The sequence below is a fragment of the Lolium perenne genome, chromosome 6 (genome assembly GCF_019359855.2).
Source record: "Lolium perenne isolate Kyuss_39 chromosome 6, Kyuss_2.0, whole genome shotgun sequence".
Lineage (NCBI taxonomy): Eukaryota > Viridiplantae > Streptophyta > Magnoliopsida > Poales > Poaceae > Lolium > Lolium perenne.
The window spans coordinates 40,520,497-40,529,838 of record NC_067249.2 but is presented as its reverse complement, the minus strand read 5'-3'; the positions used below and the strand labels follow the sequence as shown (position 1 = coordinate 40,529,838).

Here is a 9,342-nt window from a genome sequence, read left to right as displayed (position 1 = left end):
GCAGGGCACCGATGAACAGTACGGTGCCCTCCCCCCTTTTTTAGCCGTCGGATCAAAAATGAATGGACAGATGACTATGAACAGTGCATCTGCTACAGGACAACAAACAGTGCGCTTGCTACAGGACATTCGCTACAGTATTTATCTACAGTGCATCTGCTACAGGGTAGTGTACAGTACCAAGCTACAGTGATTAATCTTGGCTCTCTATTTTTGATCCAACGGCCGAAACTGCAGGGCACGGTACTGTTCATCCGTGCCCTGCCTTCATGGGGGCACCGGATCCGTGTCCTTCCTCGAGTAGCTTGCTTCCATGGCGCACTGCATTTCTCCGCCCGCGTCGCTGCCCCTCCATGGCCCATGTGGCCGCCGCCCCTCCCTTCCTCTCGCTCCCCACCACCACCGTCCTCCCCACGAGTATCCCCTTCTTCCTGTCACCCCCGGCAGACACGTCTTCGAGGTCAAATGTCGCATTTTTATGCTCCGGCGCTCGATCTGCATGTGGTGCCGCTACACCTGCGTGCGCTGGCCCTCGATCTGCTCTAATACGGAGAGAATACGGAGCAGCGGATTTGTATATGGCGCCGGAGTAGCAGGAAGACGGCGCCCTCGTCGTGGAGGAGGACGACCGCTCCGTGGCCGCCAACCTTCGTCTCTGCGCGATGGCCGCTCTCTGAGAGCAATCGCCGCGTCGAGCGCCGAGGTGCCTGCGATTCCTCTCTGAGAGGCCATAGCGAGGTTTGATTCCTCCCTTCCCAGTTCCCATGGACTATTAGAGTAGAGTTTGTGTACAGTTCTTGTGACAGTTAGCTGCAATTGCAAATCTATACTCAGGTTCTGAAATTTTGCGAGCGCTTCAAAAAGTTCTTGTAGCTCCACTTGGGATGTGTTAATTTGGTGATAAATTAGTCCAAATTTTTTATCCCGAATAAGGCTCCTTGAACGCCAATTTTACAAGGAATTAGAAAGTGTATCCATGTCTGAAAATAGATCTACTGTATAACATGTTGTCTTCTTGAATTTCATCTGTCAGGTTGACAAGCTATCATTCAGAGAACAAATGGCCTGCATTTTGAAACTGTGAAACTTTGGCCAAACAAGCATTTTAACCATCTACGCTACTTGTATTCTGAGTGGTTACGATCATCTCGTGCAGGTAGTGGCACCACAGGTTTAGGTAGCATGTCTACTAGGAGTATTATTTTTCAGATGAAAACTCTGACACTAACTTATTATGCAAGTGCTGCACACATGTTTTTTGAAACATTGGTAACACTTGGACTGTAGCCTACCTATTTTTTACATATAATTTCTTGTTCTTGTTGGCTCATAAATATTTTCTCTGTTTTTGATGTTTTTTAGAATGTTTTTGTTTATCTAGGCCCTGAGGAGTTATGATTACACTTATGTACAATAGGAAGAAGCATATAGTGATATTTTATTTTCACTTAGATCTTCACTCTCAGCCGCCAAACTCTGAGTAACTCAATTCAGGGTTGAGTAGTTTACTCCTTCCTGTAATAATTTGATTGACGTGAAGATTAAGGTGAGAAGAGATGGGAGATGGGGCTCAGGAACGAAGGTGGGGGCAGGCAGCGATGGAGGCCAGAAGAGATGGGAGATGGGGGGAGGAAATGGCGCAGGTCGAACATAGGTGGTGGGCGGCGACCGCGGATAGAAGAATGGGAAAAAGTGACCACTCCAAGAACCACATCAAATCACTTGGAGTAATATTTTTCGCTTTATTGATATCTGACCATTTTATGCCATGTCTTTGTTGTCACAGGTGCTTACAAGCAATGTTATGAGAGAGAAGTGGACAACAAGAGGGTGCTTGTTGGTGTAGAGCGTGGTAGAACTGTTCCAAATTGGCGTTCTAGGAGATTGGGTGGTGGTCTTGGATCAAGCAGGATTGGTGGTGTAGATGCTGCCTAAAAGCATTGTTCTAGGTACATTAATTTCCTTGTGTATTTGAGTCTGGAACTGAACCCTGTGCCTCGACTAGTGACGGTGAACATCTGGGTTGTTTCCTGAGATCTTCCTGTTTCTAGCTAGAATTCGAGAAGTTTTACCTATATTATTGCAATCTTCTACTCATGTTATTTACTCCTAGTATGTTTGAGGCTGTGTTTCTTCTTAGCAGCCGTTGGTACAGTTTGGACTCATGTTATTATTTACTCAATCACTAGCGGTGAGTTGAGGAAACAGCTGACAGCGCTACTAACCACTGTGGATTCACCTGATCAATTTGCAGTTTTTCATCAAGCAAATAAATTTCTCGTATTCCTCTAAATATTGCAGGTGCTAGTGACCAATGCTGATCCTGCATGTAGCATAGAATTGCTGTCAAGAACAGGCTTACTGCATTTTACGTCACTGTTGCTAGGAACAGAAATCTGACTTCCTCTAGATTGTTGCTGTGGTTACATTTGTTTTCATAATTTGATCATGTTCCTGGGTGAACTTGTGTCCTTTTCGTCAGTGATACTATGTCATTACTCATTAAAGAGAAACTTCATCCTATCTGTTTTTTTATCACAGGTGCCTTGCCTGGGAGTAGCTGCCTTGCCAGAGTAGGTGCCTTGCCGGAGTAGCTGGGGCGGAGGTGCTGGCTAGGGCGGAGGTGCTGGCTAGGGCGGAGGTGTTGCATGGGCCGGAGGTGCTGGACAGGGCCGGAGGTGCTGGCTGGGGGCGGAGGTGTTGGACGGAGCCGGAGGTGCTGGCTGGGGGCGGAGGTGCTGGACGGGGCCGGAGGTGCTGCACAGGGCGGAGGTGTTGGACGGAGCTGGAGGTATTGCAGGGGGCGGAGGTGCCACACTGGGCCGGAGGTGCTGGCTGGGGGAGTGGGGGCGGAGGAATCGCTGGGAACGGAACGCCGTCGAAGACGATGATGCGGGGAAGGCGATCGCGATCCAGATTGAGGAGGGTAGAATTGTAAATTTGCACGTTTTTCACCTGGTCGGAAAAAGTTCAAAACGTCTTACATTTTAGAACGGAGGGAGTATTCAATATCGGAAGACCATATACAATTTTGAACAAGTTTCCATACATAATTTACTTCTTCATCCACAGTTCTACGTCCTCGTAATAGTGTTCTCCTTTAGGATGGAGGACTTCCCTCATGAACCATCCTGCTAGTTCCTCTTGAAGTGGTCGGAAGCGAGCTTCTGGACTAAGCGTCTTCCGGAGGTTATTCCTCTTGAGGTTGTTTTCCGACGGCTTCCGCTCAGTGGTGTATCTCCGGATCATCTCACAAACATAGAATCCACATAGATTGGTCCCCGGTGGCTGAATATCCCCAGTCACTGCCCTTTTAAATTCTAGCTCTTTTTGGAATTCACCGACCTTTTGATCTACGAACCGTCTCCAAACCCTACGAGGCAAATAAAATTAAATGAACAAGAGAGTTATTAGTTACTTGATATTAGGAAATGAACGAAATAGGCCGATCGATATACAACGCAAATGAATAAAATAATTACTTCTGCATCATTCTTCTCATGTCGGCCCAAAGCTTTGGATCCATATTCAGAGAGTCGTGGACGATAACTGTGGAGGTGTGAAATTGAATTACTAGCAGAATCCAGTGGAACCTGCGGACACGATACATGCACAGTCATGCATAACTCATCGATTAGCCACATACCATGCATGGAGTAAACAAAAGATAATGTGCTCAAGACAGAAACACTCACCCAAAATGCAAAGGAAATAGAATATCACTTTTGAGTTGCTGCTTTGTAAGAAAAAGCCACAGGTCTTGCTCCACGTCGGCGGGGTGTAGTTCTAACACATATGAATTAACGATTTGTGGGTCAATGAACCCAACATCATGGATGCTCCTTATTCGCATTTCCCGCTTCTTCATTCTGCATAATAGCGTACACAACAATATAGTTAGGACAATATATATATATATATATATATATATATATATATATATATATATATAGTGCAGGCAATGAACGAGATGGGGTAGAAATAAATCACTTACAGAACATAGCAACTGATGATAGATTTGTCGAGCTCGCGCAGATTGAACAGCTGGAACAATTCACTCAGATTAACTGTTACATAGTAATGTTTGAAGTGATGCTCATGTCTAACTTCCGCATAAATATATTCTTTGCCGGCGTTAGTTTTTATGTAACCCTTGTACCAATGTAGCAGATTTTTCATTTGTGGAGGAAGATCCTCTTCCTGCGCAGGCTCGACGAGAGGCCCATTCGGCACATATGTAATTACTGGTTTACTCATTGGCGCCTCCTCAAGGCCTAACACTTCACGAAGAGTCATACCGAACGCGGCCGCTTGTTCTCTGGCACCCGTTACAGTAATTCCCTGTGCTGCCGCAGCTGCGGCGATAGCGGGGTCCATTAGTTCAGCATCTGGACCGGCGGCTTTCACTATGAGCGGGACGATCGATTTTTTACTTTGTTCCCCGAGCTGGGCAACTTGTTTCCCCCCTTTTATACTTTCTAATTCTTTCTCGGCCTCCTCCAAGGCTTTCTGCTTCTCCTACTTCTCCGCCAACTCTTTGTTCCTCTTGAACATGAGTGCTTGCCTACGAAGTTCACGTGCATAGTCGTCAGGCAGATTCTTCGCGGCTTGGGATGGTGTGCTCAAAAATTCCTTAGCCCACTGCTTTTGCTTGTCAGAAAATACTGGCTTGGGCTCGGGCTCTCTTTTCTTCTTGCAGTCCGCCTTCCATTTCTCATAATCAGCAGCCGCGTGTGCGTCGACTTCCTCGGCACTACGTTCCCAAGGCCTTGTGGGGAGAGGCTTCAGTGATGGCTCTGGTACCTTTGTGGTTTTAGGTACATAAGGGTCCGGGTTAATAATCCAGGACTGCTTCTGCTTCTTCGCCGGAGGTGGATTGGGGGGCGGCGTCTGATCACCCGCCGGACGAGGACTGGGTGACATAGGCATACCCAATGGGCCTGCCGAAGATGGTACCCAGGGTTTACTGAAGGCCCACGAACCAAAGAATAAAAAGATTCGGAAGCCCAAGATACTGTTAAGGAAAGCTAGAGTTGTAATAGAAGTCATTGTTTGTAATCTTGCGGGATGGGTTAGAAACCCTCCCGGACTCTGTAAACTTGTGTATCACGAATCCCTCGGCTCCGCCTCCTATAAAAGGGGGAGTCGAGGGACAAAGAAAGGATCGAATCTACTATCAACACAACCCTAGTTTTTACGTTATCGAGCACTTTTCGGCTGAAACCTTCGAGATCTACTTGCCCTCTACATCCAACGAAACCCTAGTCTACAATCCGTAGGCATTGGCAAGTTAATCCCTTGTCAATTGGCGCCGTCTGTGGGATCTAGAGATTGCAAGGAGCTGATCTCGATGGCACGTCCAGAATCGTCGACTTCGTCGGTAGCAAGCAATGCGATGGATCGAGGTAAACGGGAAAAAACTGATCTAGTCGATTTTATTCCTCACCCGCCCTCCCGTTTGGATGCATGTGCGTATCTGGAGGAGCCCATCGTCATGACGTTCGGAGAATTCCGATTTAGCGTTAACAAGGAAGGATCTTATCGTCTCGAAATTCCGATCTCGTCGGAATCTTCAGCGATCGATTCTGACTTTTCATCGAGCAATGAAGAACTTTCGTCGCCACGCTTCATCAACACCAAGGCAGGCGAAAAGCTCGCCAAGATATTCAGCGACACATCCTTCGGGTCGTCTGTGGACTCCTTTATAAGCAGCGACTCCGACAGCGTCGACAACTTCAACTTCATCGACAAATCTGCTGCCTTTGGAAAGGTCTTCACCAATCTTCATGATGGTGTCACCAATCCTGACAAAAACCAACACCCAAAATATCATCAAGTCTATGCAATCGAGGAGGCAAGCCGAGCAGCACCAGAGACGTCAGAGGCTTTCGACGATTTGGGAAACCCATACGTCGATCCCGCTGATCTCAGAAGAGGCCTAGGCACTAAATATGTCGGGTCTTCACCTCGTGAAAGAGTCCAACTCCCGCAAGCAGCATGGGATAGAGCCGCAAGAGCCATGGACGGTTCAGAACCAATGACCACAACTGCTACGGCAGAAGAATTACAAGCTTATCAATATAGACTTTGTTGGGGGGATAACCCCCGGTATGCCAAAGGCATGCCAAACTGGATGGTTTGAGCCATCGAGATACCGGTTTAATATTCTTACCGGAAAGTGAAGATAAGAGTTTGGGCTAAGTGAAGCTAAGCCGGTATCCCCAAGGGGGTATGCCGGAATCCGGTAAAGAAGATACCAGAGAGAAGGGCCTGTCGGCAGGACTGGTCAAAGATTCTCTTCAGAGCAAGAAGACAAGGATGAGCTAAGCAAAACGGCTTTAATCAGGGCCCTGGCGCCAAAGAGAGAGATGACGCTGAAAGAAGCCGGAGGACGTCAGCGTCCCTGACTAAAGAAGACTCCGGCGTCATCTGTGATTAAAGTAGCTTTGTAAAGTAGTTTGTCCAGTCAAAGATGCCATTAGGGTTTCTTGTTCTGTAAGCCACCCTCTCCCCTATATAAGGAGAGGGGGTACTGCCTCATACAGGCGCGTGTCCCCAGAGGAGATTGGACGATAGAACTTGTATTCAAGCACTTGTAACCATGTTGAGATCAATGAAGCTAGCGATCTAGAGAAGAGTTCTTCCTCTTGTCTCTCTTCTTGCATACCGGCCTTTGGTTGTGTTCTTGAGGAAAGCATCCGGAAGTTCATCCCATCTAGTCGCAAACCCTCCCCCGAATCCTCTAGCGTCCATTCGGCCCCAATCTAAGCCATCCTATGGCATCTGCTCGTTCGCCACGACGACAGTTGGCGCCCACCGTGGGGCCTGAAGTGGCGCTTGCAGGAGTTCACATTCGGGCGGGCGTCCTCGAGGTCGCCGGCGAGCGTACGGTGTCCGCGCTCGTGCAGCGCATCTACGACATGGACTTCATCAACGACAACGCGGGCTGCTTCGCCAACGGCGGCGTCTTCCCCAAGAACGGCCGCACCGTCGAGTTTGGCAGCCACCGCGTCTACTTCGGCACTGTCCCTGTGCGCCAGCGCCTCTCGCCGGTGCTGGTGGCACCGGACCCGCCAAGATGGCTCTGTGCTGGCCGCGCCGCCGACAGTGTCGAGGTAATGATGACTGGCGTGGTTGGTGCAGGAAAAGAAGCTGTGGGTGAAGGTGCTGGTCGTGCGGCTTCGACCCATGCGGCCAAGCCACCGCTGGAGCGTGACGCAGGCGCCGCGAGAGCATCATCCGCGCCACCGGAAACACCGCTCCAAGCGGCGATGAACGTCCTCGCCACCCCCATCGCGCAGAACATCGACCCGGCAGCGGCTCAAAGTGAGCCGGGAGGCGCAGCGCCAGAAGGTGCTCGAGAGCGGCAAGGACATCGTCCGGGCGCAGCGCTAGCTGAACCTAACCCTACGTGAGTATAACGCTGCCCATGGCTTTGCTTCTGTTAGCGCGCATGCTGCTAGGATGCCGGAAAACCGGCTAAAAGCTCGCAACCTAGATCAGGATTTGCGCAAAGAAGTTCTTGCCGGCAAAAGTACCTCTGCATCTGTTAGCATCGTGGAAAAACCTAAGTACAGTAGCCCGGATAAAACTATAAAAGCTGCTAAAGCTGCAGTAGAGCTATGTGAATCGCTTTCCGGTGATGCTCTGGCAAAACAGCAAGAGCGTGTTAGAGAGCTGCTGGAAACTATTGAGCAGCAGAATGCTGAGCAACTGGCTAAGCTGAACAAGGCCGCGGCCTCAAAATCCACGCGTTCAACAAAGAATGCCGGAAGCAAGTCCCATGGGCAGGCATCGTCCCCCCATCCGGACAGAAGAAGAGAAAAGGAAATGAACGCACAGCAGATGACTGTGTATGATCTGGTTCTTGCCGGAAAGCAACAAGCCGGGCAACACGATGCCGGTAGAAAAAGCCAAGGGGCAGGTCGAGGCTACGCCAGAGGAGGTTATGCCGGAAACAATCATGCCGGTAGATATGAAACCGGGCAAAATTATCGAGCTGCAAGGGCAGCGTATGAGGAGATGCCACCACCAAGGTACCGGCAGGCAAGAGCCGTGGAACCGGAAAGATACGGAGAGGGAGATTCTGAAGTAGAGCGAACAAGAGTCTACCGGAACCCCTTGGGAGATCGCCTGGGGGAAAGATGTTTGCCAGACCAGGATGCGAGGCACAGGCTGGACAGAGTACATCTTTCTGAAATGATCGAGTCTGAGGATCCTCCTGGCCCAAAGTGTTTTGGCCCACGGATCATGGGAGAAGAACCACCGGTACGAAATTTCCAGCTGCCCCGAGACACAAAAACGTATGATGGCACGACCAAGCCGGAAGATTGGCTGGCGGACTATGTCACAGCTGTTTATGTAGCTGGTGGTGGAGTAAACCGGCGCTGGGCGGTGAGAATCATACCGTCCTACCTGGTAGGCCCTGCACGGATTTGGCTTAACAACTTGCCGGCAGGAAGCATAAACGGATGACTAGACTTTGAGGAAGCCTTCGTGAACAACTTCAGTAGCACTTACAAGAGGCCAAACCGGCCCCAACAGCTCGCTTTATGCCAGCAACGTGCCGGTGAGACAGACAGGGATTATCTTACCCGGTGGAACTCAACAAGAAACACGTGTGAAGGAGTGATTGAAGCACAAGCAATTGCTTGGTTCAGTCAAGGATGCCGGAGAGGATCACCGCTGTGGCAAAAGCTGCAGAGAAGCATGCCAGCGACCTTGGCAGAGATGATAAGCGTGGCGGATAGCTATGCATTGGGAGACCCATTGCAACCAGCAGTACAAGCTGAGCCGGAGCAACGGCAGGAACAATACCGGGACAACCGGAACAACAAGAGAAGGGAAGATTTCCCGGATCGAAGGTACGCTCCGCAGCACGTTGCTACCGTGCAAGAAAATTATGATGCCGACAGCAGCCAAAGGCAAAAAACCGGATCGCAGCCATGGGCGGGTCCAAAAAAGCAGTGGGTCGAAAAGAAACCCTGGGGCCAGAAAAAGAATTGGCAGGAACCCGTAAAGTACACCATGGAAGCCGCCATGGATCAACCTTGCCGGTGGCACACACCAAACCCAGATCACCCGTCAAACCACCTGACGAAGGATTGTTCTTGAACCAAGTACTTGATGCAAAAGGGAGCGGTAAAGGACGCGTAGGCACAAGGGTGCTCAACAGTGTTGCCACCATCGCAAGATATGCTGTGTCAACAACAACTACCACCACCACCACCACTCACCGGAGCAAACGCTTTACCGGTACAGCATCAGCCAAATAGGCAGCAGTACCAGCAAGTTAACCGGGTGGAGCAAAACGATGATCAACCACCTCCACCGGCACCTTTA

At 49.8% G+C, this 9,342-nt stretch overlaps 1 long non-coding RNA gene across 3 annotated transcripts; it reads left to right on the top strand.

Annotated features, from left to right (window-relative positions):
• Window positions 1-297: 297 nt before the first annotated feature.
• LOC127308274 (uncharacterized) lies at window positions 298-3,071 on the top strand. 3 transcript variants are annotated; one of them, XR_007856384.2, is made up of 4 exons: window positions 298-738; window positions 1,034-1,692; window positions 1,787-1,949; window positions 2,542-3,071. It is a non-coding gene; the product is annotated as an uncharacterized lncRNA (long non-coding RNA). The 3 variants fall into 3 exon arrangements; XR_011746697.1 differs by having other exon boundaries at window positions 298-1,156; window positions 1,541-1,692; XR_007856383.2 differs by having other exon boundaries at window positions 298-1,692.
• Window positions 3,072-9,342: the final 6,271 nt, after the last annotated feature.